Source organism: Mus musculus (genome assembly GCF_000001635.26).
Source record: "Mus musculus strain C57BL/6J chromosome 1 unlocalized genomic contig, GRCm38.p6 C57BL/6J MMCHR1_RANDOM_CTG3".
Taxonomy (NCBI): domain Eukaryota; kingdom Metazoa; phylum Chordata; class Mammalia; order Rodentia; family Muridae; genus Mus; species Mus musculus.
Window position 1 is genome coordinate 52,915 of NT_166282.1, and position 20,038 is coordinate 72,952.

General features: G+C 42.8%; 1 protein-coding gene and 2 long non-coding RNA genes across 3 annotated transcripts in view; 1 reads left to right on the forward strand and 2 right to left on the reverse strand.

Moving 5' to 3' along the window:
- LOC100041903 (odorant receptor 131-2-like) overlaps positions 1-20,038 on the forward strand; it is a 51,833-nt gene that overhangs the window by 8,655 nt on the left and 23,140 nt on the right. The window lies entirely within an intron of this gene.
- LOC108168676 lies at positions 5,183-12,520 on the reverse strand. Its single transcript, XR_001782936.2, has 4 exons — positions 12,401-12,520; positions 6,489-6,604; positions 5,690-5,795; positions 5,183-5,402 (listed from the first exon to the last, which is right to left on the reverse strand). It is a non-coding gene; the product is annotated as an uncharacterized LOC108168676 (long non-coding RNA).
- LOC100041877 (uncharacterized) lies at positions 14,644-19,834 on the reverse strand. Its single transcript, NR_169182.1, has 3 exons — positions 19,730-19,834; positions 17,670-17,812; positions 14,644-14,691 (listed from the first exon to the last, which is right to left on the reverse strand). It is a non-coding gene; the product is annotated as an uncharacterized LOC100041877 (long non-coding RNA).

Consider the following 20,038-nt stretch of genomic DNA (forward strand, 5'->3'; position numbering starts at 1 on the left):
ATATGTTGGATATTAGTCCCCTATCTGATTTAGGATAGGTAAAGATCCTTTCCCAATCTGTTGGTGGTCTTTTTGTCTTATTGACGGTGTCTTTTGCCTTGCAGAAACTTTGGAGTTTCATTAGGTCCCATTTGTCAATTCTCGATCTTACAGCACATGCCATTGCTGTTCTGTTCAGGAATTTTTCCCCTGTGCCCATATCTTCAAGGCTTTTCCCCACTTTCTCCTCTATAAGTTTCAGTGTCTCTGGTTTTATGTGAAGTTCCTTGATCCACTTAGATTTGACCTTAGTACAAGGAGATAAGTATGGATCAATTCGCATTCTTCTACACGATAACAACCAGTTGTGCCAGCACCAATTGTTGAAAATGCTGTCTTTCTTCCACTGGATGGTTTTAGCTCCCTTGTCAAAGATCAAGTGACCATAGGTGTGTGGGTTCATTTCTGGGTCTTCAATTCTATTCCATTGACTACTTGTCTGTCTCTATACCAGCACCATGCAGTTTTTATCACAATTGCTCTGTAGTACAGTTTTAGGTCTGGCATGGTGATTCCGCCAGAAGTTCTTTTATCCTTGAGAAGACTTTTTGCTATCCTAGGTTTTTTGTTATTCTAGACAAATTTGCAAATTGCTCCCTCTAATTCGTTGAAGAATTGAGTTGGAATTTTGATGGGGATTGCATTGAATCTGTAGATTGCTTTTGGCAAGATAGCCATTTTTACAATGTTGATCCTGCCAATCCATGAACATGGGAGATCTTTCCATCTTCTGAGATCTTCTTTAATTTCTTTCTTCAGAGATTTGAAGTTTTATCATACAGATCTTTCACTTCCTTAATTAGAGTCACGCCGAGATATTTTATACTATTTGTGACTATTGACAAGGGCGTTGTTTCCCTAATTTCTTTCTCAGCCTGTTTATTCTTTGTATAGAGAAAGGCCATTGACTTGTTTGAGTTTATTTTATATCCAGCTACTTCACCGAAGCTGTTTATCAGGTTTAGGGGTTCTCTGGTAGAATTTTTAGGATCACTTATATATACTATCATATCATCTGCAAAAAGTGATATTTTGACTTCCTCTTTTCCAATTTGTATCCCCTTGATCTCCTTTTGTTGTCGAATTGCTCTGGCTAATACTTCAAGTACTATGTTGAAAAGGTAGGGAGAAAGTGGGCAGCCTTGTCTACTCCCTGATTTTAGTGGGATTGCTTCCAGCTTCTCTCCATTTACTTTGATGTTGGCTCCTGGTTTGCTGTATATTGCTTTTATCATGTTTAGGTATGGGCCTTGAATTCCTGATCTTTCCAAAACTTTTATCATGAATGGGTGTTGGATCTTGTCAAATGCTTTTTCTGCATCTAACGAGATGATCATGTGGTTTTTGTCTTTGAGTTTGTTTATATAATGGATTACATTGATGGATTTTCGTATATTAAACCATCCCAGCATCCCTGGAATAAAACCTACTTGGTCAGGATGGATGATTGCTTTAATGTGTTCTTGGATTCGGTTAGCGAGAATTTTATTGAGGATTTTTGCATCGATATTCATAAGAGAAATTGGTCTGAAGTTCTCTATCTTTGTTGGGTCTTTCTGTGGTTTAGGTATCAGAGTAATAGTGGCTTCATAAAATGAGTTGGGTAGAGTACCTTCTACTTCTATTTTGTGAAATAGTTTGTGCAGAACTGGAATTAGATCTTCTTTGAAGGTCTGATAGAACTCTGCACTAAACCCATCTGGTCCTGGGCTTTCTTTGGTTGGGAGACTATTAATAACTGCTTCTATTTCTTTAGGTGATATGGGACTGTTTAGATGGTCAACTTGATCCTGATTCAACTTTGGTACCTGGTATCTGTCCAGAAATTTGTCCATTTAGTCCAGGTTTTCCAGTTTTGTTGAGTATAGCCTTTTGTAGAAGGATCTGATGGTGTTTTGGATTTCTTCAGGATCTGTTGTTATGTCTCCCTTTTCATTTCTGATTTTGTTAATTAGGATTTTGTCCCTGTGCCCTTTAGTGAGTCTAGCTAAGGGTTTATCTATCTTGTTGATTTTCTCAAAGAACCAACTCCTCGTTTGGTTAATTCTTTGAATAGTTCTTCTTGTTTCCACTTGGTTGATTTCACCCCTGAGTTTGATTATTTCCTGCCGTCTACTCCTCTTGGGTGAATTTGCTTCCTTTTTTTCTAGGGCTTTTAGATGTGTTGTCAAGCTGCTAGTATGTGCTTTCTCCCGTTTCATCTGGGAGGCACTCAGAGCTATGAGTTTCCCTCTTAGAAATGCTTTCATTGTGTCCCATAGGTTTGGGTACCTTGTGGCTTCATTTTCATTAAACTCTAAAAAGTCTTTAATTTCTTTCTTTATTCCTTCCTTGACCAAGGTATCATTGAGAAGAGTGTTATTCAGTTTCCACGTGAATGTTGGCTTTCCATTATTTATGTTTTTATTGAAGATCAGTCTTAGGCCATGGTGGTCTGATAGGATACATGGGACAATTTCAATATTTTTGTATATATTGAGGCCTGTTTTGTGACCAATTATATGGTCAATTTTGGAGAAGGTCCAGTGAGGTGCTGAGAAGAAGGTATATCCTTTTGTTTTAGGATAAAATGTTCTGTAGATATCTGTTAGGTCCATTTGTTTCATCACTTCTGTTAGTTTCACTGTGTCCCTGTTTAGTTTCTGTTTCCACGATCTGTCCATTGAAGAAAGTGGTGTGTTGACGTCTCCCACTATTATTGTGTGAGGTGCAATGTATGCTTTGAGCTTTACTAACGTGTCTCTAATGAATGTGGCTGCCCTTGCATTTGGTGCATAGATATTCAGAATTGAGAGTTCCTCTTGGAGGATTTTACCTTTGATGAGTATGAAGTGTCCCTCCTTGTCCTTTTTGATAACTTTGGGTTGGAAGTCGATTTTATCCGATATTAAAATGGCTACTCCAGCTTGTTTCTTCAGTCCATTTGCTTGGAAAATTGTTTTCCAGCCTTTCACTCTGAAGTAGTGTCTGTCTTTTTCCCTGAGATGGGTTTCCCGTAAGCAGCAGAATGTTGGGTCCTGTTTGTGTAGCCAGTCTGTTAGTCTATGTCTTTTTATTGGGGAATTGAGTCCATTGATATTAAGAGATATTAAGGAAAAGTAATTGTTGCTTCCTTTTATTTTTGTTGTTAGAGTTGGCATTCTGTTCTTGTGGCTGTCTTCTTGTTGGTTTGTTGAATGATTACTTTCTTGGTTGTTCTAGGGCGTGATTTCTGTCCTTGTATTGCTTCTTTTCTGTTATTATCCTTTGAAGGGCTGGATTCGTGGAAAGATATTGTGTGAATTTGTTTTTGTCGTGGAATACTTTGGTTTCTCCATCTATGGTAATTGAGAGTTTGGCCAGGTAGAGTAGCCTAGGCTGGCATTTGTGTTCTCTTAGTGTCTGTATAACATCTGTCCAGGCTCTTCTGGCTTTCATAGTCTCTGGTGAAAAGTCTGGTGTAATTCTGATAGGCCTTCCTTTATATGTTACTTGACCTTTCTCCCTTACTGCTTTTAATATTCTATCTTTATTTAGTGCATTTGTTGTTCTGATTATTATGTGTCGGGAGGAATTTTTTTTCTGGTCCAGTCTATTTGGAGTTCTGTAGGCTTCTTGTATGATCATGGGCATCTCTTTCTTTATGTTTGGGAAGTTTTCTTCAATTATTTTGTTGAAGATATTAGCTGGCCCTTTAAGTTGAAAATCTTCATTCTCATCAATTCCTATTATCCGTAGGTTTGGTTTTCTCATTGTGTCCTGGATTACCTGGATGTTTTGAGTTAGGATCCTTTTGCATTTTGTATTTTCTTTGACTGTTGTGTCGATGTTCTCTATGGAATCTTCTGCACCTGAGATTCTCTCTTCCATTTCTTGTATTCTGTTGCTGATGCTCGCATCTATGGTTCCAGATCTCTTTCCTAGGGTTTCTATCTCCAGCGTTGCCTCGCTTTGGGTTTTCTTTATTGTGTCTACTTCCCCTTTTAGTTCTAGTATGGTTTTGTTCATTTCCATCACCTGTTTGGCTGTGTTTTCCTGCTTTTCTTTAAGGGCCTGCAACTCTTTAGCAGTGCTCTCCTGTATTTCTTTAAGTGACTTATGAAAGTCCTTCTTGATGTCCTCTATCATCATCATGAGAAATGTTTTTAAATCTGTGTCTAGATTTTCGGTTGTGTTGGGGTGCCCAGGACTAGGTGGGGTGGGAGTGCTGCGTTCTGATGATGGTGAGTGGTCTTGATTTCTGTTAGTAGGATTCTTACGTTTGCCTTTCGCCATCTGGTAATCTCGGAAGCTTGCTGTTTTAGTTGTCACTGTTAAGAGCTTGTTCTTCAGGTGACTCTGTTAGCCTCTATAAGCAGACCTGGAGGGTAGCACTCTCCTTAGTTTCAGTGGGCAGAGTATTCTCTGCAGGCAAGCTCTCTTCTTGCAGGGCAGCTACCCAGATATCTGGTGTTCGAACCAGACTCCTGGCAGAAGTTGTGTTCCACTCACTAGAGGTCTTAGGATCCCATGTGGAATCCTGTGTGGGCCCTTGCGGGTGTCAGGCGACTCTGCTGGCAAGGTAGCCCGGGACTCGAGTGGAGCGGAAGGGGCTAGTGCCCCAGATCAGGCCCGGGTAGCCTGCTTCCCTATATACCGCAGTCTCAGGTTCCGCGCGATTGGATTGGGGCAGGTGCTGTGTTCCACTCACCAGAGGTCTTAGGATCCCTTGGGGAGACCTGTGTGGGCCCTTGCGGGTGTTGGGCAAGATTCTGCTGGCAAGGTAGCCCGGGGCTCGAGTGGAGCGGAAGGGCTCCATCGGCCTTTTGAATGCTACCATCCCATGCTTGTATCACTGTGTCTGGCGCTTCCAGATCTCTTATTTATTGATCCTTATTACAGGAAGATGTATGACACTAAACTTTCCAGCATGCAGAAAATGGGTGCAGAGTAACCCTGAAGATGAGATGCAGGCACAAAGGGATGCTGACCTTGAACGTGATTTTGTGATTCTGGAAGATGAGCCTCATGTCTTGCACAAAGTCTTCTACTTGGCAGTAAGCCTGGTCACTCAGCCTTTTCTTGATTATGTCCAACCACATAGGCTCTTGCACACCCACAGTCATCTCTCTAAACTGGTGAGGGAAATAGCCACAGAAGAGTGAATGCCACGGTTCTGCATTTACCTTCCATCGGGTCCCAGAAAGTCTACAGAAACAACAGAGCCTGTGCCCCTCAGGGATTAAGATCACAAATCCCACAATGGCCCTCTCAGTCATGAGACATCAGGAAGCCAGGGATCAGGGGTTCACCACCGTTACTTACATAATAATAATATGGCATCTTGGAAAAAAAAAGGAGCTCTCAGAACAGCAATAGACTCTCAAGAGAACATACTCACACTTCTGCAAGAAAAAGGGACTCAGTCAAAGTGACTTAGAAAGGCAGAGTCTATACATGTACCCAGGGGGAAGGCGCCGCTCAAACCCATCTGCAAATCTGCCCAACATGAGTGCCTCTTGGTTATAAACTTGTTTGACTGAGTTTTTATACCAAGGAGTTATGCTGCGACAGCTCTATGATGGAGTGCGGCTTGGGAGAGCAGGCTCTCTGTGAATGCTATTCTTCTGGCTCCAAGCCTGTCTGTCCTTATCCAGGAAAAAGGAGAAAAGATTGGTTCACAGTGACTCACCAACTGTTCCTGGGGAGCCATCTCCCTCTGCAGTATCTCAGATTCTGGAAGACTCGGTTGACTTCCTAAGGACTGCATTCTACAAAAGATGCAACTCCATGGTGTTCTGAAAGGTTGGACAGGAAGTGAGCAGAGGACATGACCAGTGAAAACAGCCACTGATCCTATGCCTGCTATTATGCTTTCGTGAATGGCTGACAGTCTATCTGGGGCAAGGGTTCTCAGACACTGAAGGACCCCACTTAGAATCTTAGGTTGCCAGCCCCCTGTCAATGTCATGGCAGGAGGCAGCCCTTGGAAAGTGGGCTTTGTAATGAGTGGTAGGTCCCCATTTCCTGACAGAGGTTGCTGGGAGCACAAGGAAACTAGGCACAGTAAAATGGTCTTCAAAAAAATTCTGGGAATCTTGAACTTCCAAGAGTCCATTGCAAGGTGGTGAAATGTGGGAAGTAGTCAGTCATGCTTATTTTTCTTTCATAAGTACATAGAAAGCAAAAGTAGTGTATTCTACCCCCAATCTTTTGGACAAGAGGCTTTAGTATACAACTTTGAGAAAAGGCAGTAGTGGTGTGTAGGCAAAGGACCCAGCCTTTATATCAGGAGAGATGGCTCCCTAACAGAGAGAACATTAACCTTTTGCTGACAGCATCTTGAGACAGCTCTCTGGGTCTTCCTGTTTGGTATCTGTTAAGAGCCCTTGTTTTTCCCACCTCAAGACCCACACTACCACTCCATAAGGATGATGCATATGACAAGGCGGGGGTACTAGGAGACAGAGAAGGGATCCCATCCCACTCACATCTCAGCTTCCACTGTTGGGATATGACAGTCCTCATGGAAGGCTCTGAAACAAGTATCACAGCAGAAGAGTGTTCCTCCATCCCGGCACACCTCACATTCATCTGAGTTCTGAATCTAGAAAATAGAACATCTTCACCATTGGCAATCCTCCACAAGGTGGCCTTTGCACGAATCTATAAGGAAATTGATGCTTCTGCCTGGTAGATTTAGGAAAAACATGGAACACAATTTGCAAAACAAGGCTTCCTGGTCTTCAGTGAAGTCTGGGAGAAGGGAGGCATGAACCAGACCCCATCTTCCCTGTGAAACCAAAGATCCTGACCCCCAATCTTAGGGTGCTGGTTTGAATAAAAATGGCCCCCATAGGGAGTGGTGCTATTAGGAGTTGTGGCCTTGTTGAAACCAGCATGACTTTGTTGGAGGAATTCCATCACTAGGGGGCAGACTTTGAGGTCTAGGTAGTTCAAACCAGACCTAGAGGTTCACAGTCAACTTTCTGCTGCCTTCTAATCCAGTTGTAAAACTCTCAGCTACTGCTCCAGCACCATGTCAGCCAGCATGCTGCCATGCTTCCTGCCATGATGATAATGGACTAGACCTCTGAACCGTAAGCCAGACCCAATGAAAACAAATTTTTTTTATAAGAGTTGCCCTGGTCATGTTATATCTTCCCAGCAATAAAACCCTAACTAAGACAACTAGCCATAAAACAAGATTTTTACATAATCTGACTAATATTCCTAGCATGTAGATAAAAGAAGTTCCTGAAATAAAATATTTAGTCCACTTGCCTCTATAACAATAATGACATTGACTCATCTAAGGGATAATGTAGTAGGGATTGAATTGAATTGAATAAACTAAGAGAATGCCACATCCTGTAAATTAAGCAGTGAGCATACCATGAACTGAAGAATCTGGAGAGATTTCTGTCTAGAGGGCCCAGAGCCTGTGGTAGGGCCTCTGAAATGGCAGGATATGACTACAGATGACCAGGCAAGTGGGTTCATGGAAGAAAACAAAAAACAAAAAATAATCTGTAGCTTTTGGAACCCTGTAGAAAATCCCACAAGACCAAAGAGATGGTGTCTTAGTCAGGGTTTCTATTCCTGCACAAACATCATGACCAAGAAGCAAGTTGGGGAGGAAAGGGTTTATTCGGCTTACACTTCCATACTGCTGTTCATCACCAAGGAAGCCAGGACTGGAACTCAAGCAGGTCAGGAAGCAGGAGCTGATGCAGAGGCCATGGAGGGATGTCCTTTACTGGCTTGCCTCCCCTGGCTTGCTCAGCCTGCTCTCTTTTAAAACCCAAGACTACCAGCCCAGAGATGGTCCCACCCACAAGGGGCCTTTCCCCCTTGATCACTAATTGAGAAAATGCCTTAGAGTTGGATCTCATGGAGGCATTTCCTCAACTGAAGCTCCTTTCTCTGTGATAACCCCAGCTGTGTCAAGTTGACACAAAACTAACCAGTACAATTGACCCCTTGTCAACTTGACACACAAAAACATCACTAGTAAGCCTCAACCCTTACAATCTTATTCATTCCCATTCTAAATAACTTTAAAAGTCCCACAGTCTTTACATATTCTTAAATTTTCAATCTCTTTAAAATATCCATCTCTTTTAAAATCTAAAGTCTTTTTTACAATTAAAAGTCTCTTAACTGTGGGCTCCACTAAAACAGTTTCTTCCTTCAAGAGGGAAAATATCAGGGCACAGTCACAATCAAAAGCAAAAGTCAATCTCCAACCATCCAATGTCTGGGATCCAACTCACGATCTTCTGGGTTCCTCCAAGGGCTTGGGTCACTTCTCCAGCCATGCCCTTTGTAGCACACGCATCATCCTCTAGGCTCCAGATGCCTGTACTCCACTACTGCTGCTGCTCTTGGTGGTCATCTCATGGTACTGGCATCTCCAAAACACTACATGACCCCTTCAGTCCTGGGCCATCAATTGCAACTGAGGCTGCACTTTCACCAATGGCCTTCCATGGCCTCTCACAGTGCCAAGCCTCAGCTGCTCTGCTCAACTCCTTCATGCCTTCAAAACCAGTACCACCTGGGTGACCCTTACACATTACCAAGTCCAGCCACAGCACAATGTACAACTTTGGCTATATCTGGAACACAGCCACTGTGCTCTCAGAAAACACTTCCCAGAAGATGTCACCTCAATGATGCTGGTCTCTTCTTAATCACCGCTAATTTCTTAGCTCCAGCTAACCAGCATCAATAGTCCCAGTAATGCAAAGTTTTTGCTTTAGTAGTTCTGGTATCTTGTTAATCACAGCTGATTCTTCAGCCCCAGCTAACCAGAACTACAGAATCTTCACAATCAAAACAGGAATGGCCCTGAAAAGAGTCTTTAATTTTCCCTCTGAAATTTCACAAACCAGACCTCCATCTTCTGCAGTGTTCTCAACATTATCTTCCAAGCTCCTACACAACATCCGACAGAGCTCTTAACAATGGATGGATCTTCAAGCCCAAAGTTCCAAAGTCCTTCCACAGTCCTCCCCAAAACATGGTCAGATTGTCACAGGAATACCCCACTCTGCTGGTACCAATTTGTCTTAGTCAGGGTTTCTATTCCTGCACAAACATCATGACCAAGAAGCAAGTTGGGGAGGAAAGGGTTTATTCGGCTTACACTTCCATACTGCTGTTCATCACCAAGGAAGCCAGGACTGGAACTCAAGCAGGTCAGGAAGCAGGAGCTGATGCAGAGGCCATGGAGGGATGTTCTTTACTGGCTTGCCTCCCCTGGCTTGCTCAGCCTGCTCTCTTTTAAAACCCAAGACTACCAGCCCAGAGATGGTCCCACCCACAAGGGGCCTTTCCCCCTTGATCACTAATTGAGAAAATGCCTTAGAGTTGGATCTCATGGAGGCATTTCCTCAACTGAAGCTCCTTTCTCTGTGATAACCCCAGCTGTGTCAAGTTGACACAAAACTAACCAGTACAGATGGGCATGTTGAGACATGAGTCACTGTCACTAAAATCCAAGGACTGTAGTCATGTCAGTCACTCAGGGTTGGAGATTGGTATGGTAAGTTTATTCTTGAACTTGATATAATCTAGAATTGTAGGGGTTTGAGTAGATATGGCTCTCCATAGGCTAATAATGTGTTTGAATGCTTGGCTCATAGGAAGTAGCACTATTAGGAGATGTGACCTTGTTGGAGTGGGTATGGCCTTGTTGGAGGTGGGGTTTTATTGTGAAGATGGATTTTGAGGTTATACATGCTCAAGCTACACCCACTATGACACATAAGCTCCTTCTGCTGCCTGCACATCAAGATGTAGAACTCTCAGCTTCTTCTCCAGCACCATATCTGCCTGGATGCTGCCATGCTTCCCACTATGATGATAAAGGACTAATCTGCTGAAACTGTAAGCCAGCCCCAATTAAATGTTTTCTTTATAAGAGTTGCTTTAGTCATGGTGTCTCTTCACAGCAATAAAACCCCAACAGAAGAATCATCTGAGAAGAGAACCTCTTCAGATGTGTATTCTAGGTTGGGGGCATTATAGTTAGACCCAGCCACTGTGGCTTCCTGGGTATGAGAGCAGAGAAAGTAAGAGGAGCATGAACATGCATTTGTTGATGCATTGCTCTCTGCAGGCATAAAAGATACTTTGTACTATGAAAGGGAAAAGAATCCCTCAAGTCAACAGAGGTTTGAACATCTTACCAAGACTAACACAGACTGCCTGGAGTCAAAGTTAATTTCCATCTAGAAAAGCTAATCTTTGACATTATTTGTTCTTTGTTACTATAGAGTAAGATCTATTTATCAAAACCAATGTACAAATACATGTGTGTTCAAGGGGCAGCAGAAGTGGACTATGACCAAACCGCTGCTGCATGTGGGAAGCCTGGCATAACACCAAAATTAAGGCTCAATGTTATATACTGCCTAAACATCTGGAAAAGTCAAAAACGGGGTGGGTACACGGATTAAGGCACCCCACTGAGGAGATTAAGGCAGTACAGTCATGGTTTTGAAAACAGCTTGAAGCCTTGTAACAACAACAACAATGAAACACACACACACACACACACACACACACACACACACACACACACACACAGACAAAAACCATAAAGAGAGAGAGAGAGCCTAGGATGGTCTATTAGTTTCCTGCCCCACTCTGTCCTCATGGGAGAGTTTTAGTGGGTTTTGTTTCTGCCATTCAGAAAGGTATTCAAATGAGTTCCTCACAACCTCCCTTGGTATGTTGCTGGGGTTTCCTATGACTACTGTTAACACGGGAACCAGGAAGAATCAGAATAACATGTGGAGAGGAACACATGCATTCCTGGTCCCAACTTCAAGGAGAATGGTGACAGTTTGAGAAATGAGAGGTGGTTCTATAGGAACACAGAAAAATCACAATTCAGGTATGGTGGCACATAGTAGGAAAGTCAAGACAGGAAGGTCAGGACCCTTGGCTACATAGTGAGTTTGTGGTTATTTTGGTCTACATGAGACCCTATCTCAAAAATATCAGGGAAAGAAGAGAGGAAGAGAAGGAAGAAGATATGGTGTAAAAGAGGGGAAGAAACACCTCTACGTAGTCCATGGGCTGTTGGAAATTTTCTACTTTCCTGTGATTGTCTAAGGGACAAATACAAGCGTGGCTTGAGGTCTGGGCCACCACTGGGTGAGTGAGTGGGAGAAGGGAAGTAGCCAAGGTGACAGGGCCAACCATTCTGTGACCAGGGCCATCTCTGCCCTCAGGAGAAGTTGGTCCTTCTGCATCAGTCTTGGTGGTTTGCGCTATCACCTGACTGCTGGACCACTTTCCTTCCCTGGTCCTTCTCTTCCTCCACATGCAAAGGATGGAATTCCCCAGTTTTCCATCCTTATCTACAGTCTGTCCAGATGATCAGAGTCACTCTCCTGCTGCAGTTTCCACCTGTGTCCTCAGCTTCATGGTGTCTCATCTCTCCTCAGCTCCTTGTGTTTTAATGCCCAGCCATGTCTCTTCTAGGGCTCCCTGGATGCAGCTCAAACTCATCCTGCTAAACTCTGGGCCATGTTCCTACTGTACCCTGATCTTTTCTTTGTCTCTACCATTTATAACATGCTCCATACATGACAAACCTATCCTGCTTCAAACCTCTCACTTCCCAAATGCACCCAGCTCTTTGTCTTCTGAACACTAACTTTTAAGCTTATTTAAAATGTTTCTTTGTTCTAGCAAGATCCACAAAGTCCAAGGATACTGGCAAACAGAGAATGGACAGGACCTTAGGTGTTAGGATGGTTTGCCTATGCCCAAACACCAGCCAAGCGGACACAGAAAAAACAGTGATTTGCTCAGTGTGATGGTTTTGCTTCCGATCAGCAGTGAACCCCCATGGCTCTCTTCAGACTGGTCCCAGGGTTTCTGTGAAAACCCATTCAGTCTGTAGGCAACTTTCTGCAGGACAAGGAGAGGCCCAGACCTAAAACTTACACAGGAGGCCTGGCATTCTGAGTTCTACCTGAAAACTGGATACATGCTAGGATGTTTTCATTCCATACACTGCCCTTTGCAAATGCTGTCTCCTCCTGTATTTGCTCTTACCCTTCATCCAAAGCCAGCCAGGCCCACTGCCATGTCAGGTTTTGTACCAGGGACCCCAGTGATCTAAAACTCTATCTCCCACCTCTAGGGTAAATGAGGATATGAGAACCCATGCTGGCCATGTAGTAGGATGTTTCTGACCCAAACACCCAGTGTGGCTCCTCCTGCCTTGGTTGTGGGACAGGTCTGGTAATGATGGCACTTCACCCATACAGCATACCTAAATTGAGAGTTGAGTCTCTTTAAGGGAGAGGCAACCAAGTCACAGGCAAAGAACCAATGAGACGGGGCCTTTCAGGGATTGTAGCTAGGAGTCAGTACTTACACTAGGGTCAGCTGGGGAACGATGCAAGTTCTGTGTTCTCTGCTGAAAGAGAAGATTTGAGTGAGTATAAGATCTGATTATTCATTCAAACAGTCAAATGACAGTTGCTTAAATTTGTTTTATCATCACCAGCATTAATCTTACTTCTGAGATATATCTCACTTTAGCCCAGGCTAGCCTTGGACTCCCTATATAGCCAAGGCTGAACTTGAACTCCTGATCCTTCTGCTTCTGCATTCCATGTGCTAAGATTCCAGCCTTGCGTCATCTTGCCTATAAAATTTGCTTAATTATTTAGAGGCTCTTAGGTAGGAACAGCTCAAGTGTTGAGCTTGTTTAGTTCCCATCTAAACAAATTAGAGGATAAAGCAAACAAGATCAAAAGAGACACTGTAGTCACATAAAGCCTCTCCCTAATCTCTCACTAGGGATTTTCCATCCTGACCAGTCACACGTGTTTCTCAATCTTACGTTGACCCAAATCTGTAGAAGTTGTGGCCTCGTGCACCTTCAGGGGGTTCCCAGGAACTGTTAACAGAGTGTATTCACTCTTGAACTCATTGATTGAAAATACTGGTTTAATTCATTCTACCTAAAGTGTTTCTCTTAAAGTAGCTACTCCCCACATCTATTTTTATGGACTTGTGCATCTACTAGGAGAAAAAGAGGATCATCAAACTATTGTTTGAATTAAAGCAAGGTCCCCTTGCTGGCTTTAGTCCCCAAGGAGCCTTTGTGAAGCCATGCAAGGAAGCAGGGTCTGGTTTCTAAATGAATAATTCTACTTAGCCTCGAACATTCAAGGCTCTAGGCTATTTTCTTTCTCTTTGCCATCCCAGGATGTGTCCACCATGGCCAACAGCCCCCCGCTACAGAGTAGCTGCCATGAGAATGAGGCTGAAGATGTGCCAATCATAGTCAAGGACCCATAAGGCTCAGAATCCTAGAGTCCAAGTAACCCCAGAGAGAAAAATCCATCACCTCTATAGCTCCTCCTGAAAATCAAATAAAACCAAGGCTCCCAGGTCCCTCCTCTGTATTCAAAACTCAAAGGGATGCCATGCTGGCTGCAATGTTAAGAGGCAACAGTAGAATTCACATTGCTTAGCTCATCTGCTGTAGTGACTTTTCATCCTTCCCTTCTGTGATACAGGGAGTCACAGCTCTTACTTAACTCTAGTCCTGAGCTGAGAGCTAGAGACAAGCATGACGTAAGATATACTCACCTGAGAGGTGGTCCTGCTACTGCCTACTGTGCTAGAATTCCCTACTTCACCCTATTGGTCAATGTTTAATGTAGATAGCAACTTTGACAAAATACTTGGGGTCAGTCAGGGCTACTGTTACAATCTTCTCTTCCAGTCATTGGGCATTCTGTGTATACTTTGTAATTAAGCATCACACAGAGGAGAAAATAAGGCTTTGCTTGGGAAAAGAGACTCTGGGTATCTCAATGCAGACGTGATGGTTGTAATGAGAATCCAAGACTTTCTGACACAAACCAGTCATCACCAGCAAGTTTAAACAGTCCTATCATAAGTTGAGAAGCTGGCATGTGATGCTGACTGTGACACAGAAATTTCCAGAGTCCACACTTCTGAGCAGATGAAGCTGGGAGTCTTGTAAAAATGGAAATGGATCTTGGATTCTGTTTCTCTGGGAATTCTGTTCTTACAAACAGAAACACAAAATAAGAGTCAACTGCCTCTTGTTGCTATGAAATACTGCACCCAAGAATTAAGGATGGTTTCATCGGCTGAACAGTTCTAGCTTGTTTGAGAGACCCAGACTGAGATGCTCTTAGCATGCTGGGGAAGGTAGAGGTACAGGCCTTTAAAGTAATTGTTGGACAGGTTATATCGTAGCTTCCTTCTAGAAAATGCAGTGGGCAAAACATCCTGGGGATTCAGAATTCAAGCAAGCTAGACAATAATGCCAAGGACAAATTATACGATAGCCTGGAGTTCAGATTTTTAGTGAGCTTTGAAGCCAGAGTTCAGTGATATGTGGCCTGTTGAAGTCTATGCTAATAGCATACTAACTTCTCCAACTTAAAGCAGTCAACATTCAAGAAGGATGTAGCTCTACACACAATACAAGAGCATGGGGGAAGGAAGACACAGGCTGAAAACCAGAAAAGAAGGCAGTAGAGGAGGAAATGAGAGGTGACATTAAGGATAACAACCCAATTTAGGTGCCATCAGTAAGATACTGTGTGTAACACTCACATTGTGAGCACTCACCTCTTTTCTTTTGTGATGTATCCGTGGAGGATTGGGTAGAAAATTTCTCTGCAAGATAAAAGGACCTGAGCATGTAGGTATCCGTATTTCAGTGGTATGAGTCTTGCATTTCCAACCTCCTTCCAAAAGTTCTGCCTGGTTCAGACCCAGGTTGTCTGACTCCATTTCCCTCTTGTTACCTATGGACTCTAGCCTGTGACAGCTAGAAAGATCCACCTTATATCCATCTTTCTCTGCTGCATCTTCCTTAAGTCCTGAGAATGTTTTCCTACAATCACTGATTCAACCTTTAAATCAGTCTGACCCACTTCAGCTTGACTTTCCACCAGGACTAGCCAGTCAACAGCCAGTCGTTGCTTGCTTATAGAGTGTCACAGACTCTGATGAATTTAGAGCACACAAAGACAAAAAACCTGGTTTAGGAAGGGGGATGAGGAAAAAGCTCGTGAAAGAAAAAGGATCTCTTTCCTTGTCTCCTCCTCCTCTTCCTCCTCCTCTTTCTTCTTCTTCCTTCTTCCTCCTTCTCTTCCTCCTCCTCCTTCTTCTCCTCTCCTGTCCTTCTTCTTCCTCCTTCTCCTCCTCCTCCTCCTTCTCCTTCCTCCTTCTCCTCCTCCCTCCTCCTCTCCTCCTCCTCCTCCTCCTCCTCCTTTATTTCCTGCTCCTGTATCCTGGCCATTTTACTGTAGAGGTCTTGAACTCAGAGATTCACCTCCGTCTGCCTCAGAAATGTTTGGATTAAAGGCATGTGCTGTGGTTGCCAGCATATAGAACCAATCTCATACAGTTTAAGAAGGATCTCTGGGAGCTGAGGGACTAGGACAGTCAGGGAGGGAAGAGATATTTGAGCTAAGAATTCTAGAATAAATACTCAGGCTTGCTAAATAGACAGATGATAAAATCATGTCTGAGACCACCTGTTTCAAATAGCATTGTAGATGTGTCCTGGCTAGTTTGGCTGTCAATTTGACATGCATAAGAAGAGCAAACATCAATTGAAGAATTATGTATCTCAGATAAACTATAGGCAATTCCATGGGAGCATTTTCTTGATTATGGATTCATATAGGAAATCTAAGCCCCCTGTGGGTGGTACCATCCCTAGAAATGGTATACCGAAGTTGAATAATAATGGAAGTTGAATATGAGCCAAGGAGCAAGCATTAAGCAATGGTTTCTGCTTCAGTTCATGCCTCCTTATTTCTGTCTTGAGTACCTGCCTTGGCTTCCCACTGTAATGGATTGTACGCTGCAAGCCAAATAATCCTTTCCTTCAACAGGTTGATTTTGGTCATGGTGTTCATCATAGCAGCACAGGAACAAAGTAAAACAAGAAGGCTGGGCTTAGCTTAGAGCTGAAGTTTTCTTTAGTTCACTTGAAGCCCTAGGTTCAACTTTGTACACCAAATAATGATGGCAATGATAATCATATATTTGAACTTCCATTTCTTTTTTCCTTTTTTTCTTTTGAAACAGGATCTTTCTGCCTAGCCCTGGTTGTCTTGAAACTTGCTATTTAGATCAGGCTAGCCGTGAAAACACAGAAATCTTCCTATCTCTGAATCCGAAGTTCTGAGATTAAAGCTTTTGCCAAGATGTTTTGTCTTCAACTGCCATTTCTAACTTCAAGGATATAACTGATTTCTTGTCTGAATTTTGGATTTGGGGTAATTACAGTGGCATTAATTAAATCCTGCACCAACAACCTCTGTTGCAGGATATTTGTTAACACTGTGAACCCTGGGATTGTGTTATTTACTGAAAAAACTTGTTTCTAGTTCTAGTGTGGCTCAGCTCTTAGGACACACTTTAATCCCTCTGGCTAGAATACAGATATACCCTTAGTATGCACCTTTAATCCCAAACAGTGAAGGTGAAGTTAGATTGTAGAAGGAAGCACCAGTGTTTGAAAGTGATGTCTAATTGAGTGGCAGATAAAGTGACAAATCAGAAAAAGATGTGACAGAATAGGATCTGCCCAGCTCTCAGGAGAAGAGAGAGGGAAGGGGAGCTACTTAAGGGGCAGTGCAGTGAGAAGAAAACAAAAGAGAAGGAGGCAGTTCTACCAGGAGAGCTTTACAGACACCAGTTGAAGAGAGAACAAGCCAGACACAGGTGAGGACAGAATGCGCCAGAGAATGAGAAGGAGCAAGATTAGAACAGATTGCCAAAGTTAGCATGAGGCCAAGCAGAACAATTCAGGAGAAACTGAGATAAGCCAGATTGAATCAGCCAGCTTGAACAGGACTTTGAGCCAGAACAGCTGAGTTGAACCAGCCACAGTTCAGAAAGCAGTAGAAAGGATGAGCTTAATCAGCAGTAAGCCTCAGAGGCTGAACACATTCCAGGCCTAGACAAGATTGTACAGAGGCTAGAAGTTTCTAGGCCTAGGCTTAGGTTAGCATCAGAGGCAGTAAACCTCGGAGATGACAATTACTTCAAGCAAATAAAAGCTACATTTACAAACCTTAAAGGATGGGTTATGCCAAACACACAGCGCACTCCCTATATCCTCACAGGGGCCCTCGTTGGAACTCTGTTTGAATGTCCTTATTCTTTCTTTTTTTTAAGATTTATTAGTTATATTTATATGAGCACACTGTAGCTGTTTTCAGACACACCAGAAGAGGGCATCAGATTCTATTACAGATGATTGTGAGCCACCATGTGGTTGCTGGGAATTGAACTTATGACCTCTGGAAGAGCAGTCAGTGCTCTTAACCACTGAGCCATCTCTCCAGCTCTTGAAGGTCCTCTTTGCCCTAGACTGTCTCCCACTTGTTTGACAGTCAACTCTTACTTGGGCTTCAGGCAGAAATTTCTCTGCAAACACCCCTATTCAAAATGACCATTCCCACCTCAGAGGTTCTGTATCTCTCATTTCTCAATACCACCAAGGGTGTACCTTCCATGAGGCTGTGAATGAGGGGTGTCTCTCTCCTGAAGTCTCAGAACTTCCCCATAACTCCCCCATAACTCAATGGCTATTTGATCTGAAGCACTGACCTTCCTCTCCTCATTTGAAATACCTGGATCAGGAGTTTCAGGGGCCAATTATGGCAGCCCAGGCTCAGTTTCCAGTTCTTTGACTTTCCATAGCCTCCCATCATTTCAAATTCCGAGGGTGTGAACCAGTTTCCATTCTGACACTGTATGGACTTCACAGATATCCCTGTAAGACCACAATAGGTTAGTTCTGAGCCTGCTTTGTACCTAGGGCTCAGATTCATGATCTCCCACCACACTGGATCTAGAGCCACCAAAGCTGTGCTGAAAGTCAATAGCCTCCTGCCTGCCTTCGGGAGTCCCAGCTCAACCCTGGGGTTCTCTAAAGAGCTTCATGAAACTTTGCATATTTCTTTCATGTTCATGTGTGAAAAAAAGATGATAATCACCACCTTTTAAAACTACTTCAAGGTCACCAAGAAACAGACAAGCCATCGAGCAACTCCACAGTGTGACTGGGGTCCACAGTGTGACTGGGGTCTAGCCTGATGCTGAGCTCTCAAGCTGGAGAACAACCAGAGTCTCAGGTGCCCCAGGCAAGTTGGAGGTAGAATCTGCAGCTATGACTAAGACTGCCACTGGTTTCTGCAACTCAGGATTAGGTGACATCGCTTTCTATCCAATTTAAAGGGAATACTGAACAGATGTTTGTCCATCCCTGCAGTCATAGGTAGACAGCATCAGACATAAATCTTATCCCGTGGAAATAGAGATTATGATTTTTTAAAAAGCTAATGACATGTTTGGCATCACCATTATTATGAAAATGAGAACAAAATTCCTACCACACCATTTTACACCCACCAGGATAACCATTAGAGAAGACGAAAGGAAACAGCAGCTTTTGACATAGGGAAGTGGGAGGCCCCCTGCATTGCTGGTGGGAAAACAAACCGTGTAGCCACCACCAAAAACATTTTGGTGATTCCTTACTGAGTTCAACATATAATCTTTCACCACATGACCCAGAATCTTCCCTTCCGTGTGTCTCAAACTGAGTATGTATATTCCTACACATGTTGTCCTCCTCGAATTCTCCAAACATTATTTATTACATCCCAAAACAGAAATAATCCAAACTGAGGAAGGAATGATGAAAATGTAATATGTACATACAGTGGAATATCACGTTATTCCTAAATGAAAACTATATCTTGCATAAACTACACAGGTGTGATTTGAAATCAACATGGTAAATGAAAGCAGGCAGTCACAAGTGGTGTATATTATAGGATGTTGTTTGTATGAAATGGGTACAGTGGGCAGATTTATAGAACAGAAATTAGGTGGGCAATTGATTAGTAGAGTGACAAAGGGAGGAAAATATATTCTCATGGTAATTGTTTCAGATGTTCCAAAAAAGAAAATCCCATTTATCTACAGACTCTAATTGCTGAATCATACAGTGTATGAATTATAACTCACTAAAACTCTTAAAAATAGAGACAATGTAATCTTTTCTGTTAACTGTCATCCACAGCCTCCTATTAAGAGACCTCTGAGATGAAGACCATCATACTGAGGCTTTATTTCTTGCACACTTTTATGGCATATTATTGAAGAATATGCTATACCAATGATATACATTAATCCCCATGGATCAGGCTTTAAATTATTGTCCTCTATTTCAAAATGAAAAAAATTCAGGCTCAGAAAGCCCCCCTCTCTATAGAATGAGAACATCTTGTTTGGCCAATCTGAGGCTGGAAATTGGGTTCTCTGATTCTCAGTCCTGTGATGGCCTTCCCATGACTGCCATGCCCTGGTTCTAATGACACAGGGATCTGAAGACAGATGTTTATATCCTCTTCCCATTTGTGTCTGACCAGAATAAAACTACACAATAGTTTCCATCTATGGACGGAAGTTCATGGACTTCTTTCTGGTTCTCTGGGCATCTCGTGTCTATATTCACGTTGTTGTGAGCATCTATTATGTATTGTTTCTTCAAGTGTGAAAATAGCACATCAGGATCCCTTCCTGTGTCAAGCCGTGCTTACCCCACAGTTCCTTAAGTAATAGTTCCATTATTACATGTGATTTCAAAATTTAGCATTTGCAAAACAAAAACCATGAAGCCCACCTTGTTTGAATTTATCCTTGTGTAACACTCCCTTCAAGTTACCACATGTCACGGGAAGCAACTCAGCACTAAAATTGGAATTTTCTTTTCTGCGTCTTCTTAGACCTGGAAAGAGGATTTCTTCTTGTGTGTCACTTTTCAATTGCTCAATTCCTCCTTCTCCCTCTTGGGGCCATTCCTTTAACACTTGGGACATTTTGACCCTTACATCTCCAGCTTCTAAATCTTTCTTGCAAGTGGCATATTAGATACATAGTGACAAAATACCCCTAATTTATAAAATGATAATAATAATAAGGCTTTAGCAGA